We start from the raw sequence: 16,156 nt of genomic DNA, 5'->3' as shown, positions 1-16,156 counted from the left end.
AGCCACTTGTCTCAGGTCCTTTTCTCGCTCGACATGGTCTCTTATTGTCTCTTTAACCATCTCCACTTCGTGAGCCTGTTCCCTTTTGGCTAGCACGTGTCGGACCATAAATTCATTAATTAAAGTTTCAGATGGGGCAGCTTGCCAATCCACTCTCTGCTGCTTCAGAGTTCAACCTATTTCTTCATCTGCAGGTTAAGATTTTTGTGGGTCTTCCCTCCATTACCATCAACCACCCCTAGGGCCTCAACAGGGCTCTCTGAAGAGTCAATGTTCTCGCTCCCAGACTCCATCTCTCCACCCTCGGGTTCTCTGGAGTTCTCACCCCCTACTGTCCTGTTGTCACACGCCTCAGTATAGTTCCCTTCCTCTTCCAGAATTTTGGCACAGTTGTCATTTTCCACCACCTCCGAGGCAAATGAACCACCTGTCCACTCTCCATAACCTTTGTGGGTTTTCACTCCACCTGCACTCTCTGGGATTTCTCCTACCACGATCTTTGCTGAGGCATCTCCACCATCACAATATGTCAGTTTAATTTTCAGCACATCAACTGTTACCTCTGTGCTGGGGTTTGTCAGCGGCAATGTGACCTCTTTATCTAGGACATTAAGTTTGTTTGCACCTGACCCCGTCTCTTCTTCAGAGTGTTCAGCCTGACCTGCCTTTCTGCAGCCGCCATGTCCCTGGCGACCAGGGGAACCCTTGCCATTTTTACTCGAGTCCACCTTGCCGCACTCTCTTCAGACATTTCCCTCTCCTCCCTCAGTTCCCAAAACCATTTAAAGTCCCGGCCTTTTACAATAGGGAATGGCAAGTCCAGGACTACAGGGACGTCATGGCTGGTAATAATCGTGGGTGTCTCAATCTTTATTTTTTTATATAGCGCTAACATATTCCGCAGCGCTTTACAGTTTGCACACATCATCACTGTCCCCGATGGGGCTCACAATCTAAATTCCCTATTAGTATGTCTTTAGAATGATTACTCTGGACACTAGATAATTCCTAGGGACCCCATGGATGCTGTGGACTTCCATCTTCCTTTTGGGAATCAGATAGATTCCCGTCTACACCACCACACTTCCTCCTCCAGCCTCTGTCTTCCCCCCTCCAGCCCCTGACGCCCCCCCCTCCAGCCTCCTTCCTAATTTAGAGCTTTTGTTTTTTTTATCAGCATAAATTGTCATTTAAGAAACGATTGTCCATTCAAGAAGAGATTTGTGTTGGCAGATTATCCTAGGAAAGCGTGTTAGATGATAATAATCGTGCTGCCCATCTCACCCGACGAGCAAGCAGCACCCTTGTTCGTTGGGTGAATTGACCTTTTAAGGGAGCCCGACGTACTCACTAAATTGTCCCTATCCCTAAGTTTTTTTGGATGCAGATTGCTCTCACACGAGTGTTTTTTTGATTTGGAAAAGAAAGAAATGAGGATGGAGAATCAAAACTTTAAGGCTAAAAAATATACTCACACATATATACACCAACTGTATAGACACACATATAAATATTTATGGTGTATACATTAGGCTATAAGACCTGGAGACTTATTACACATGCTGCCACTAGGTTTATTTTCTTTTCTTTAAAAAAAAACAAAAAAAAAAAAACTGTCGCTGTCAGGAGTGGGATTCGAACCCACGCCTCCACGTGGTGACTGCAGACGCTGAACACGCTCCCTGGTGCACAACAGCTTGCACCTCCAGGGACCAGTACTGCTGCTGTCAAGGAGTGGGATTTGAACCCACGCCTCCACATGTGGTGACTGCAGACGCTTAACACGCTCCCTGGTGCGCAACAGCTTGCACCTCCAGGGACCAGTACTGCTGCTGTCAGGAGTGGGATTCGAACCCACGCCTCCACGGGAGACTGCAACCTGAACACAGTGCCTTAGACCACTAGGCCATCCTGACTGCTGACATTGACATGCTCCCTGGTGACACAAGAGTTTGCACCACCAGGGACTTCAGTACAGATCTGCTGTCCAAATCAGACATTGGGGCCCCTGGTGGGACTTCTGGCAAAGCCAGAGGGGACATTGGTGTGACGAACAGCCCACCGCCGTTCGTCTACTTACGGGCGACACTAACGGGGGTCCCGCTGCCACCAAAACGCGACGAACAGCGGACCCTGTGTCACCACTATGTCACAATCCCACCACTGACACGGGTGTATCAGCGGACGGAGGGACGTGACACAATGCCGGCACACAGCTATCACAGGCACCGTTGGGTCTTATCTTAGTTATCCCACCACCGGCACCATGTGACAAAAATATCCAGCAAGCTAATCTCGCTCTACAATTTGCCGCAGGGGGAGTTTAATTTGGATGCCCCACCACTGCTATCAATCTTCCAAGTACTGCGGGGATTTATGTATATCCCACTTTCTCAGTTCCACTTTGGAACTCACAGCTCTCCGGCGCCCCCCTTACCCTCAGGTCAGTCAGGGAACTGCACCTAGGATAATTGGTCGCCGGACGGGCTGCCTGTTGTGAACCGGCAATTAGGCTTCTGCAGTAAGGGAATTATCAATGCTGTGGCTGCAGACCCTTATTCAGCAATATAAGACCCTTCTGTACTGCCAGCAAGCCGTAATAGCCGTACACAACGCGCTGCCACCAGTCACGGTTACTTAATTCACAGTGTTAAATTAAGAGGGTCCGTGGCAAACCCTTTGAATTAGTAGCGATTATCTATCAAAGGCGTATAGTTCGAGTCTTAGAGCATGGAGACAGATCTAAATAATTATTTCATTTATTTTCCGAAAGAGGACAGTGATTACAGATAAAAGTTGCTATAAAATTGAGACATAAAATATGTACAGTACAGGTATAAAATAAAAGTGGAGAAAACAAAGAGATTACACTCACAGTTCCATATTGTTCCTTAGGCAGACCATGCGGCTAAGGTGGGTGGAGGCGGAGCTGCACTTCTCCGCTCATCTGGATCTTTCTAGCACGACGACTTGAGCTGTTCTGAGCTGGTTCTGCCAGGGAATGCCTTATAGACTTTCCTATGTGACATCACAGAGAGGTGCATTCTGGGTTGATCCCACCTCTCTTATCCAAGTTATGTTTTGGCTACAAAACTTAGATTAGCTATAACTTTATGGGAGAAGCTGGTATGGACTCATCAGTGGTATCATGTTTCCCAGCGTAATGAGCCCATCAAGAAAACATCAAACATCTATGCGATATGACCGTCCATTTGGGCGCAAATCATATCTCAGGTTCTGGACATCCAAGAGTTTTGCAACAGGCACCACAGCGAAGCTGGGTCTGCTCGGATCGCAGAAATATGATTTTTATATTTCTGCTGGGTATGGTTTTCGCGGGACAATCCCTTATTGTTTTATTCAAACTCCTGGTTTCAAACAAAGAGTTTAGTTCCCGCACTTTTTTTCTCTTTCAGCTGAGAGAAGCCAAATGGTGTGAGGAAGATGGTCTAGCTAATTAACATTCCTGCTCTTCCAGAGGAAGTGGCAGGGTTGATAAAACCTGGGGGGAAAGAATTCCTACTACTGACAGTTTACAATGTCCTAGGATGGAGGATTTGTTAGCACATTGCAACAGAAAACATATCTTCGGGCATTGTACATCACACCTCCCCCCTTAAGAGGGCGCTAAGGAGGCATTACCTCTCGGTAATCTGCCATGCGCACCTCAGCGGGTTCGCCCCGGCGGGACAACCCATCGGCATTGCCGTTTTCACTGCCCTTCCTGTGTTTTACAGTAAAATCGTACTGTTGAAGGGCAAGGCTCCAGCGGAGCAATCTTCCATTGGTTCCGGACACTGTGTGCAACCAGCTCAGAGGGTTGTGGTCGGTTACCACCGTGAAGGCGCGCCCGTACAGGTAGGGCTGCAAACGTTGCAGTGCCCACACCATGGCCAGACACTCCTTCTCGATGGTCGAGTATGCCACTTCCCTCGGCAGAAGTTTCCGGCTCAGGTACAACACGGGGTGCTCTTGGTTCCCCGAGTCGACCTGGCTAAGCACAGCACCGAGGCCAAACTCGCTGGCGTCGGTCTGTACCAGAAACGGGCGACTGCTGTCGACTGCTCTCAACACTGGAGAGTTGCACAGGGCTGCTTTCAAAGCTTGGAAAGCCGCCTCACAGTCATCTGTCCAGTTGACTGTTTGGGGTAGCCTCTGCTTGGTGAGGTCAGTCAAGGGTTTGGCAAGGGCGCTATAGTCCTGTACGAACCGCCTATAGTACCCTGCAGTGCCCAAGAAGGACTTCACCTGTTTCTTGGTCCTGGGGGTGGGCCAGGACACGATTGCGTCCACTTTTCCTGGCTCCGGACTCCTGGAACCCCCGCCTACCCGGTGCCCCAGGTAGTGGACCTTGCGCATGCCTATCTGGCACTTCCCCGGCTTGATGGTCAGGCCTGCCTGGTGAAGACGCTTGAGCACCTCCTGGAGGTGCTGAAGGTGTTCCTCCCAGGTGGAACTGAAGACGGCAATATCGTCTAAGTACGCCACGGCGTACTCCTCCAGTCCCCGAAGCAGGTGGTTGACCATCCGCTGGAAAGTGGCAGGGGCATTCTTCATGCCGAAGGGCATGACCGTGGACTCGTACAGTCCAAAGGGGGTGATAAAGGCGGATTTCTCCTGCGCCTCAGGGCTCAGGGGAATCTGCCAGTATCCCCGACTCAAATCCATGATGGATATGTAGTTGGCGTTTGTCAACCGCTCGAGCAGATCCTCGATGCGCGGCATTGGGTGGGCATCAGAGGTTGTGATGGCGTTGAGCCCCCTGTAGTCCACGCAGAACCGGGTGGTTCGATCCTTTTTAGGAACGAGGACTACAGGTGAAGCCCACGCACCTTTTGACCGTCGAATCACTCCCAGCCTTAACATCTCATCGACCTCTCGGCGCATGACTTGTTGCACCGTTTCAGAGATCCGATAAGGTGTTCGCCGTAATGGGGCATGATTCCCGGTGTCCACCTCATGAACCGCTAACTCCGTCCTCCCAGGACGGTTGGTGAACACGGGCCGGAAGAGTTCCAGGGTGGCCATCAACTGCAACCGCTGGGACACGGTGAGCGAACCACTTATCTCCATGTCCTCAATGGACCCATTGGCCTTGGCCAGCATGTCCAGGAGGGAATCTTCCTCCCCATCCTCTGGCAGATTGCAGACCGGTAGGACGCAAGCTTCACGTTCGTAGTGCGCCTTCAGCATGTTGACGTGAAAGGCCTTGCGCCTACCCCGAGCATGGTCAAGCGTGACCACGTAGGTGACCGGGTTGAGCTGTTGGTGGACGACGTACGGGCCTTCCCAGGCTGCCTGAAGCTTATCCGTTGGTACAGGGACCAGCGCCCACACCTTTTGACCCACCTGGTAGGTCCGCTCCCGGGCGTTCTGGTCGTACCAGCGCTTCTGGTCAGCCTGAGCCTGCGTCATGTTGTCATGCACCAACTGCGTCAAGGTCTGCATCTTGTCACGGAAGCGCATGACATAATCCACGATGGACACTTCTGTGGGGTTTGGCTCATCTTCCCAGGATTCTCTTATCAACCCAAGGGGTCCCCGGACTCGCCTGCCATACAGGAGCTCGAAGGGGGAGAACCCGGTCGAGGCCTGCGGAACTTCTCTGTAAGCGAACAGCAGGTGTGGGAGGTACCGCTCCCAGTCGCGCCCTTGGGTCTCAACCAGTATGCGGAGCATCTGTTTGAGGGTACCGTTGAAACGTTCACACAAACCATTAGTCTGTGGGTGATACGGACTCGATACCAGCTGCGTCACCTGCATTTTCTCACAGAGAGCCTCCATTAGGCGAGACATGAATTGGGGCCCTTGATCGGTAAGCATCTCCCTGGGAAATCCTACTCTTGAAAAGATGGTCACCAGTGCGTCAGCCACCTTATCTGCCCTGGTTGAAGACAGAGCTACTGCCTCTGGGTACCGGGTAGCGTAGTCTACCACGGTGAGAATGTATCGCTTTCCGGAGCTGCTGGGGACGGACAGCGGTCCTACAATGTCCACCGCGATTCTCTGGAAAGGCTCCTCTATCACCGGCAAAGGAATAAGGGGAGCCTTAAGAGCAGGCCCCGCCTTACCCACTTTTTGACAGGTGGCACAGGAGCGGCAGTAGTGTGTTACATCTGTCCCCATCTTGGGCCAATAGAAGTGTTGAGACAGCCGTGCCTTTGTTTTGCTGATCCCCAAGTGTCCAGCGAGTGGAATCTCATGGGCAATCCGCAACAACTCAGTTCTGAACTGATAGGGGACGACCAGCTGTCTTTCCCTCAACCACTCCTTTTTAGGATCTCCGGGTACTGTCTCCCGGTACAACCTTCCTCGTTCCCAGAACACCCTCTCCTTATCAGACTTGGAGGTGGGCGTCTCGGCGAGACCTCTCAATTTCTCCAGGCTGGCATCTGAGTGCAGAGCAGCCTGGAACTCCATGCTGGAGGCTGCCAGAAGTGACGTCAGGGTCCCCTCTTTACTGGGACCCTCTGGAACCGGCTCTGGGTTCACCTCTGGTTCAGTCTCTCCTGTAGCAGCAGAGGGTCCAGAAGACAGTGCGTTACCTGCGATCTGGGCACTCTGACTGCGTGTGACAGCTGCTATGTATGCTGTCTCCCTGGGGATTTCTTCAGACCCACCAGCTGGTGCTGCCCTGGGCTCTACCTCCCCATCCACCCCCAACACTTTAGGAGCAGTGCTACTTATGGGCCAGTTACCTTCCTCGGTGGCACTGGTCAGCTGCATGGCATTACCTTCCTCATGGTCCCCATGCACCTCCCCATCCTCTTGAGCACCGTTGCTTGCTCCTGCCAGGGGTTCCTCAGCCGTCTCACTCCGCAGAGTGACGGGGCTGAGCACCTCGGTACCTGTGGACACATCTACCGTTTCAAAGAAAGGGTTAACGGGTTCAGTCGGCACAGATACATCAACATCATCATTCCTAGGAAAAGAATGGTTATCAGTTTGCTTTGGTACATTCACATCAGCATCAGCATCATACCTTGGGAAAGAATGGTTGTTAGTTGCATCATTACTCATCAAGGCATTAGCAGGTAACACATTCAGTTTCCCATCATCAACATCATCAGGGTTAACGTTACCCTTATTATCAGTTTGGGGAAGGGTGTCAGGGACATATTATGCAACCATCCTCCCCAAGTCAGTCCCCAATAAAACATCAGTGGGCAGGTTTTCAGACACTCCCACCTCCCTCAACCCGCTCCCGGCACCCCAGTCAAGAAAAACTCGTGCCACTGGCAAGGGACAACGGGTGCCTCCAATCCCGGTGACAGTCAGGGTTTTCCCCTCAACAAACTCTTCAGGGGCCGCCAGTCCAGGACGGATGAGGGTTCGTTCAGCCCCGGTGTCCTTGAGGCCTGTAGCAAGACGGGCCCCCACCTGAACAGGTTGAACGTTGTCGTCAGCCCTCCCAACCACACCTCCCACCAAAAGAACAGAGGCGTTGGGCCCGGGGGCCTTGGCTGGGGGGTTCTTCGGCCTATTCGGACAGGTGTAAAAGAAGTGACCAGGCCGCTGGCAGTGGTGACACAGGCGACTGTCAGTAGCCGGCCTGCTGTTGGCAACAGGGACTGGGCCTCCGGAGGGACGGCTAGCTGGGGCATTGGGGTTGGTTGCTGGCTTACCCCCTTTCCAGCTGGTGGCGACTGGCCTCCGCATCTCGGGCTTCCGGTTGGCCTCGTGGTTGTCGGCGATCTGCGCCGCTTTGTCCGCGTTCGTTGGTTCGCGGTCCAGGATGAACTGTCGGACCTCAGCTGGGCAGAGATGCAGGAACTGGTCTTTGATCATCAGGTCCCGTAGCTGCTCAAAGGTTTCAACGGACAGTCCATGGATCCACTGGTCAAAGTGGGTCCTGAGTCCTTGCACCACATCACTGTAGCTATCGTGTGGGCCACGTTGGAGGTGTCGGAACTTCTTTCGGTATACCTCAGGTGTCAGCCGGTATTTGGCGATCAGCGCCTGCTTTATGGCGTCATAGTCATCATCGGCTTCTGGCGGAAGAGAAGCAAATGCCTCCAGGGCTTTGCCTTTTAGCCCTGGGGTCAAGTACCTTGCCCATTGGTCTCTAGGCAGCTGGTACTGTCTGCAGGCTTTCTCAAAGGCTCGCAGAAATGTGTCCAAGTCCCCGTCCTTTTCCATCACGGGAAAATGCTCTGGCCGGGGTTTAGGAGTCTGGACGCTGCTGGGCTCACGGCTTCGGGCTGTGAGGGCATTCCCACCCCGCTGGAGTACCTCCAGTTCATGGGCCCTCTGCGCCTCCCTCTCGGCTCGCTGCTCTGCTCTCTCAGCCTCCGCTCGGCGCTCAGCTCTCTCAGCCTGGGCTTGACGCTCGGCTTGGGCCTCCTGCCGATATTGCTGGATCAGCCTCACCCGCCCATCACTGTCTTCGGCGGGGAGTGCGTCCAAGGCCATTTGCAGATAGGGGTCCACCCCGTCCTGGTTGAATGTGGGGCCAGCGCTCAGGAGTGGAGCCTCTGCTGCAGCCCCATTGCCACTTGGGCCAACTTCTGCGCTCGCTGGATTCTGGTCGTTGTCCAGCTGCACTAGAGCCGCGATCATTTGAGCTCTGTTTTTGTTCGTGGCGTCAAGGCCTTGGTACGTGCATAACCCAGCAAGAACTTCCTTTGTCTGCCAGTTGTACCAAGGTTCTCCTTTTGCCGCCATGGTTGCCAAATAAAAGATAGAAAAAGAAAAACGAAGAAATGGGAGGGAATACTTGTATGTACACACAAATGTCTCAGAACTAGTAACCACTGAGTCTGTTCTCCAAAACCTATGATGCAGGATTCCCGCAGGAACCGTGCAGGTTTTTAGTGAGAGGAATGAATGCTCAAACCAAATCACTAATGCTCTAGGATTATCCCACCGCTCTGCCACCAATATGTGACGAACAGCCCACCGCCGTTCGTCTACTTACGGGCGACACTAACGGGGGTCCCGCTGCCACCAAAACGCGACGGACAGCGGACCCTGTGTCACCACTATGTCACAATCCCACCACTGACACGGGTGTATCAGCGGACGGAGGGACGTGACACAATGCCGGCACACAGCTATCACAGGCACCGTTGGGGCTTATCTTAGTTATCCCACCACCGGCACCATGTGACAAAAATATCCAGCAAGCTAATCTCGCTCTACAATTTGCCGCAGGGGGAGTTTAATTTGGATGCCCCACCACTGCTATCAATCTTCCAAGTACTGCGGGGATTTATGTATATCCCACTTTCTCAGTTCCACTTTGGAACTCACAGCTCTCCGGCGCCCCCCTTACCCTCAGGTCAGTCAGGGAACTGCACCTAGGATAATTGGTCGCCGGACGGGCTGCCTGTTGTGAACCGGCAATTAGGCTTCTGCAGTAAGGGAATTATCAATGCTGTGGCTGCAGACCCTTATTCAGCAATATAAGACCCTTCTGTACTGCCAGCAAGCCGTAATAGCCGTACACAACGCGCTGCCACCAGTCACGGTTACTTAATTCACAGTGTTAAATTAAGAGGGTCCGTGGCAAACCCTTTGAATTAGTAGCGATTATCTATCAAAGGCGTATAGTTCGAGTCTTAGAGCATGGAGACTGATCTAAATAATTATTTCATTTATTTTCCGAAAGAGGACAGTGATTACAGATAAAAGTTGCTATAAAATTGAGACATAAAATATGTACAGTACAGGTATAAAATAAAAGTGGAGAAAACAAAGAGATTACACTCACAGTTCCATATTGTTCCTTAGGCAGACCATGCGGCTAAGGTGGGTGGAGGCGGAGCTGCACTTCTCCGCTCATCTGGATCTTTCTAGCACGACGACTTGAGCTGTTCTGAGCTGGTTCTGCCAGGGAATGCCTTATAGACTTTCCTATGTGACATCACAGAGAGGTGCATTCTGGGTTGATCCCACCTCTCTTATCCAAGTTATGTTTTGGCTACAAAACTTAGATTAGCTATAACTTTATGGGAGAAGCTGGTATGGACTCATCAGTGGTATCATGTTTCCCAGCGTAATGAGCCCATCAAGAAAACATCAAACATCTATGCGATATGACCGTCCATTTGGGCGCAAATCATATCTCAGGTTCTGGACATCCGAGAGTTTTGCAACAGGCACCACAGCGAAGCTGGGTCTGCTCGGATCGCAGAAATATGATTTTTATATTTCTGCTGGGTATGGTTTTCGCGGGACAATCCCTTATTGTTTTATTCAAACTCCTGGTTTCAAACAAAGAGTTTAGTTCCCGCACTTTTTTTCTCTTTCAGCTGAGAGAAGCCAAATGGTGTGAGGAAGATGGTCTAGCTAATTAACATTCCTGCTCTTCCAGAGGAAGTGGCAGGGTTGATAAAACCTGGGGGGAAAGAATTCCTACTACTGACAGTTTACAATGTCCTAGGATGGAGGATTTGTTAGCACATTGCAACAGAAAACATATCTTCGGGCATTGTACATCACAATTGGGATGTCATTTGAAAGCTAATTACCAGACTGAGGTGAGGGAGCAGTTCTTGGGGCTGTGTGGTGCTCTGTTGGGCATTTGTGCACCCTCAAGCCTGCACCACAAGGACCACTTTTATCCATGGACAGCCAGGCTCTGACCCCCTGAATTCAAATTCCATTTGAATTCAAATACAACACAAAAAACACAAAAAGTTGTGCATACAACTTATACCACAATGAACAGATTACTAATAAAACAATCCACCAGGAGTTAACAGTGGACATGTGGAGCTTTCATGTAGCCTCACTGTGCCCAGTAACATTGGCTGGTCACCCTACATGAGAAAAAATTGTAATATTCCAATATTCAAAACTCTGTCCCTGTCTAATTTCTTTGTAACAAGACATCAGATGATCGTAGATAAAGGCATTTTATTCAACTTTTCACAAAGTTAACAGAGAGGCTGTAAAAACATCAAGAGACATTTTTTGGCTTAAAAAAAAAAAAAAATTTAAACTGATGAATCAGCTGGTAAGTTTTTTTGGATGTACAGTGGTCAGATGGATTTGAGAAGGACGTTCTCTCGGCAGACGGGTGCCTGTTATACCCTATAGAATATATTCAGTGTACACGTCCTAGTGTGAAAAGAACCTAATATATATATTTTTTTTTTTTTACTCCAAAAACAGAAAAAAAAACAGAGTGAAGGCAATCAGTTTCCACCAGACACAAACAAACCTAAGTTTGCTTCGGCCAGAAATCACTCGAAATAAAAGGGTTTCCAGGACCTTCAGGCCCCTGAAGCTTAAAACTAGTGAAGAGACTGGGGAGGTGAAAACTAAATTATATATATATATATATATACACCACCTGCCCAGACTGGACTGATGACGACCCGACCAGAACCCATGTGAGGCCTAGTCGGCCCCGGTAACTGAAAAGGCCACTACTGTTATGCTTTTAATCCTTTCCCAGTCATATAAAAGAATTTTAAAAAAAATGGCCGGAGAGTTGCTATATGGCACAAGTTCCCCCCCAAAAAAAGTTTCTAACACATTCAGTTACAAATGTGTAATTTTCCTACATCTGAGGGGGAAAAGGCCACCATGGAGGTGTGTGTAAGAAGGTATGGCCGCTCCCAGGGTCCTCCATCACATACAGAGGCCTAGAGACATCACCCGGCCTCACACGGCCCCGAACTACGCGCACAGACTGAAGAAGAAGGGGCTCCGCCATTACCGGAGGAGATTGTGCGCCTCCATGCTGCGGTTCTGGAGCACACCACGGCCACACGGAGCGGGGGGGACGGCATTATGGTATCAGGCCGCCGAGATCTCCCCCTCACGAAAACCTCCTGACTCGGCGGAGACACGGTGAGGAGGACCGCAGCCGCTGCTACAGATGGCGGCACTTCCGCCTGTGCTCCGCCACCACAGGAACTAAAATGGCGGCCGGGCGGGGAAGTGACGTGTGGTGAGGAGACGTGGGAGGCCGGACTGAGTCATGGAGGAGGCGACGGTGGTGTCGTAATGTTTGCTGTGGAGAGCGCAGCAGAGGAGCGGAGCTGTCAGCGGGGAAGAGCGCGGCACAACACAAAGCCCGGAGGAGGGAGCGGCGACACCCCGCAGAGGACAGAAGGGAGACGGTGTGTGGGGGGAGAGAGTGGGGGGAGCAGAGGCTGAGCATGGGGGGGAGCAGAGGCTGAGCATGGGGGGGGGAGCAGAGGCTGAGCATGGGGGGGAGCAGAGGCTGAGCATGGGGGGGGAGCAGAGGCTGAGCATGGGGGGGGAGCAGAGGCTGAGCATGGGGGGGGGAGCAGAGGCTGAGCATGGGGGGGGGGAGCAGAGGCTGAGCATGGGGGGGGGGAGCAGAGGCTGAGCATGGGGGGGGAGCAGAGGCTGAGCATGGGGGGGAGCAGAGGCTGAGCATGGGGGGGAGCAGAGGCTGAGCATGGGGGGGAGCAGAGGCTGAGCATGGGGGGGGGGAGCAGAGGCTGAGCATGGGGGGGGGGAGCAGAGGCTGAGCATGGGGGGGGAGCAGAGGCTGAGCATGGGGGGGAGCAGAGGCTGAGCATGGGGGGGAGCAGAGGCTGAGCATGGGGGGGAGCAGAGGCTGAGCATGGGGGGGGGGAGCAGAGGCTGAGCATGGGGGGGGGAGCAGAGGCTGAGCATGGGGGGGGAGCAGAGGCTGAGCATGGGGGGGGAGCAGAGGCTGAGCATGGGGGGGGGGGAGCAGAGGCTGAGCATGGGGGGGGGGAGCAGAGGCTGGGGGGAGCAGAGGCTGGGGGGAGCAGAGGCTGAGCATGGGGGGGAGCAGAGGCTGAGCATGGGGGGGGAGCAGAGGCTGAGCATGGGGGGGGGAGCAGAGGCTGAGCATGGGGGGGGGAGCAGAGGCTGAGCATGGGGGGGGGAGCAGAGGCTGAGCATGGGGGGGGAGCAGAGGCTGAGCATGGGGGGGGAGCAGAGGCTGAGCATGGGGGGGGAGCAGAGGCTGAGCATGGGGGAGAGCAGAGGCTGAGCATGGGGGGGGGGAGCAGAGGCTGAGCATGGGGGGGGGGAGCAGAGGCTGAGCATGGGGGGGGGGGGAGCAGAGGCTGAGCATGGGGGGGGGGGAGCAGAGGCTGAGCATGGGGGGGGGAGCAGAGGCTGAGCATGGGGGGGGAACAGAGGCTGAGCATGGGGGGGAGCAGAGGCTGAGCATGGGGGGGGGGAGCAGAGGCTGAGCATGGGGGGGGGAGCAGAGGCTGAGCATGGGGGGGGGAGCAGAGGCTGAGCATGGGGGGGGGAGCAGAGGCTGAGCATGGGGGGGGGAGCAGAGGCTGAGCATGGGGGGGGAGCAGAGGCTGAGCATGGGGGGGGAGCAGAGGCTGAGCATGGGGGGGGAGCAGAGGCTGAGCATGGGGGGGGAGCAGAGGCTGAGCATGAGGAGGAGCAGAGGCTGAGCATGGGGGGGAGCAGAGGACAGAAGGCTGGCGGTGTGTGGAGGGAGAGAGTGGGGGGAGCAGAGGCTGAGCATGGGGGGGGGGAGCAGAGGCTGAGCATGGGGGGGGGAGCAGAGGCTGAGCATGGGGGGGGGAGCAGAGGCTGAGCATGGGGGGGGGAGCAGAGGCTGAGCATGGGGGGGGAGCAGAGGCTGAGCATGGGGGGGGAACAGAGGCTGAGCATGGGGGGGGAGCAGAGGCTGAGCATGGGGGGGGGGGAGCAGAGGCTGAGCATGGGGGGGGGAGCAGAGGCTGAGCATGGGGGGGGGAGCAGAGGCTGAGCATGGGGGGGAGCAGAGGCTGAGCATGGGGGGGAGCAGAGGCTGAGCATGGGGGGGGAGCAGAGGCTGAGCATGGGGGGGGAGCAGAGGCTGAGCATGGGGGGGGAGCAGAGGCTGAGCATGGGGGGGGAGCAGAGGCTGAGCATGGGGGGGGAGCAGAGGCTGAGCATGGGGGGGGAGCAGAGGCTGAGCATGAGGAGGAGCAGAGGCTGAGCATGGGGGGGAGCAGAGGACAGAAGGCTGGCGGTGTGTGGAGGGAGAGAGTGGGGGGAGCAGAGGCTGAGCATGGGGGGGAGCAGAGGCTGAGCATGGGGGGGGAGCAGAGGCTGAGCATGGGGGGGGAGCAGAGGCTGAGCATGGGGGGGGAGCAGAGGCTGAGCATGGGGGGGGGAGCAGAGGCTGAGCATGGGGGGGGAGCAGAGGCTGAGCATGAGGAGGAGCAGAGGCTGAGCATGGGAGGGAGCAGAGGACAGAAGGCTGGCGGTGTGTGGAGGGAGAGAGTGGGGGGAGCAGAGGCTGAGCATGGGGGGGAGCAGAGGCTGAGCATGGGGGGGAGCAGAGGCTGAGCATGGGGGGGGAGCAGAGGCTGAGCATGGGGGGGAGCAGAGGCTGAGCATGGGGGGGAGCAGAGGCTGAGCATGGGGGGGGAGCAGAGGCTGAGCATGGGGGGGGAGCAGAGGCTGAGCATGGGGGGGGAGCAGAGGCTGAGCATGGGGGGGAGCAGAGGCTGAGCATGGGGGGGGAGCAGAGGCTGAGCATGGGGGGGGAGCAGAGGCTGAGCATGGGGGGGGAGCAGAGGCTGAGCATGGGGGGGGAGCAGAGGCTGAGCATGGGGGGGGAGCAGAGGCTGAGCATGGGGGGGGAGCAGAGGCTGAGCATGGGGGGGGAGCAGAGGCTGAGCATGGGGGGGGAGCAGAGGCTGAGCATGGGGGGGGAGCAGAGGCTGAGCATGGGGGGGGAGCAGAGGCTGAGCATGGGGGGGGAGCAGAGGCTGAGCATGGGGGGGAGCAGAGGCTGAGCATGGGGGGGGAGCAGAGGCTGAGCATGGGGGGGGAGCAGAGGCTGAGCATGGGGGGGAGCAGAGGCTGAGCATGGGGGGGGGGAGCAGAGGCTGAGCATGGGGGGGGAGCAGAGGCTGAGCATGGGGGGGGGAGCAGAGGCTGAGCATGGGGGGGGGAGCAGAGGCTGAGCATGGGGGGGGAGCAGAGGCTGAGCATGGGGGGGGAGCAGAGGCTGAGCATGGGGGGGGAGCAGAGGCTGAGCATGGGGGGGGAGCAGAGGCTGAGCATGGGGGGAGCAGAGGATGGTGCTTGGGGGGCGGAGCCGGAGCTGGAGTGTGGTGGACGGGAGATAAAACACAACCTTAGTATGTAGGGCTTTGGAGTCGGAGTCGGAGCTCATTTTGGTGGAGTCGGAGTTGGTATAAAATGGACCGATTCCGACTCCTAAAATATATAATAAATTGGGTACAGTAGTTCAATGCAGAATGTGCTGAATATTTTTTCATAGGAATTTGGGAAAGTTATGAAATGTCCTATAAATGGCTGTTCTATTCCTGATCTAAGGCTACATTCACACACAGCGTTTTTGCTGCGTTTTTTGAGGATACGTTTTTCAGTTGCAAAAGCAGATCAGCTTTTTAAAAACTGCATCACCTGAAAGGTTTTTGAGCTCATAGATAATGTTTTCAATATCAGAGCAGATTTCTAATCTGCTTTTATTTATATATCTGTCTATCCATATCATATCTGTACCAAAAAGAATGAAAGCCGGATAGCACACAGACTAACACTCCTTTTTTTTTAGCACCAGTCAGGTCCACCTCATAGCTGCCCAAAAGGACGCCCAGGACAGGCATTGCTCGTCTTCAGTAACATCAACTGATAGTTGGAATAAATATACTGCATTCACCACCACATCTTCTTAAGGTGCAGGCTTTATTTTCAAGTGTAGGGGTGTGCAGTATGAGGTTCTGCCCCCCCCAGGTTTGATCCTGGCTACGCCCATGATGTGGATGTAGCCTGAGGATCTAGGCTTTGTCTTAGCCGAGATAAGTCATAGTATGTGTGTGTGTATATATATATATATATACACACACACACTACAGACCAAAGGTTTGGACACACCTCAATCAAAGCGTATTCTTTATTTTCATGACTATGGTTTAATAAGTGGGATTTCTTGCCTTATAAATGGGGTTGGGACCATCAGTTGTGCAGAAGTCTGGTGGATACACAGCTGATAGTCCTACTGAATAGACTATTAGAATTTGTATTATGGCAAGAAAAAAGCAGCTGAGTAAAGAAAAACGAGTGGCCATTATTACTTTAAGAAATGAAGGTCAGTCAGTCCGAAAAATTGGGAAAACTTTGAAAGTGTCCCCACGTGCAGTGGCAAAAACCATCAAGCGCTACAAAGAAACTGGCTCACATGAGGACCGCTCCAGGAAAGGAAGACCAAGAGTCA

General features: G+C 54.0%; 1 non-coding gene across 1 annotated transcript; it reads right to left on the bottom strand.

Moving 5' to 3' along the window:
* Positions 1 to 1,833: 1,833 nt before the first annotated feature.
* TRNAL-CAG (transfer RNA leucine (anticodon CAG)) lies at positions 1,834 to 1,916 on the bottom strand. The gene has a single exon. It is a non-coding gene; the product is annotated as a tRNA-Leu (tRNA).
* Positions 1,917 to 16,156: the final 14,240 nt, after the last annotated feature.

The sequence above is a fragment of the Dendrobates tinctorius genome, unplaced genomic scaffold, assembly GCF_039654945.1.
Source record: "Dendrobates tinctorius isolate UK_male_01 unplaced genomic scaffold, ASM3965494v1 ptg000119l, whole genome shotgun sequence".
NCBI lineage: Eukaryota > Metazoa > Chordata > Amphibia > Anura > Dendrobatidae > Dendrobates > Dendrobates tinctorius.
Note: the sequence above shows the minus strand (reverse complement) of the source record. Positions and strands in the feature narration are given on the sequence as shown.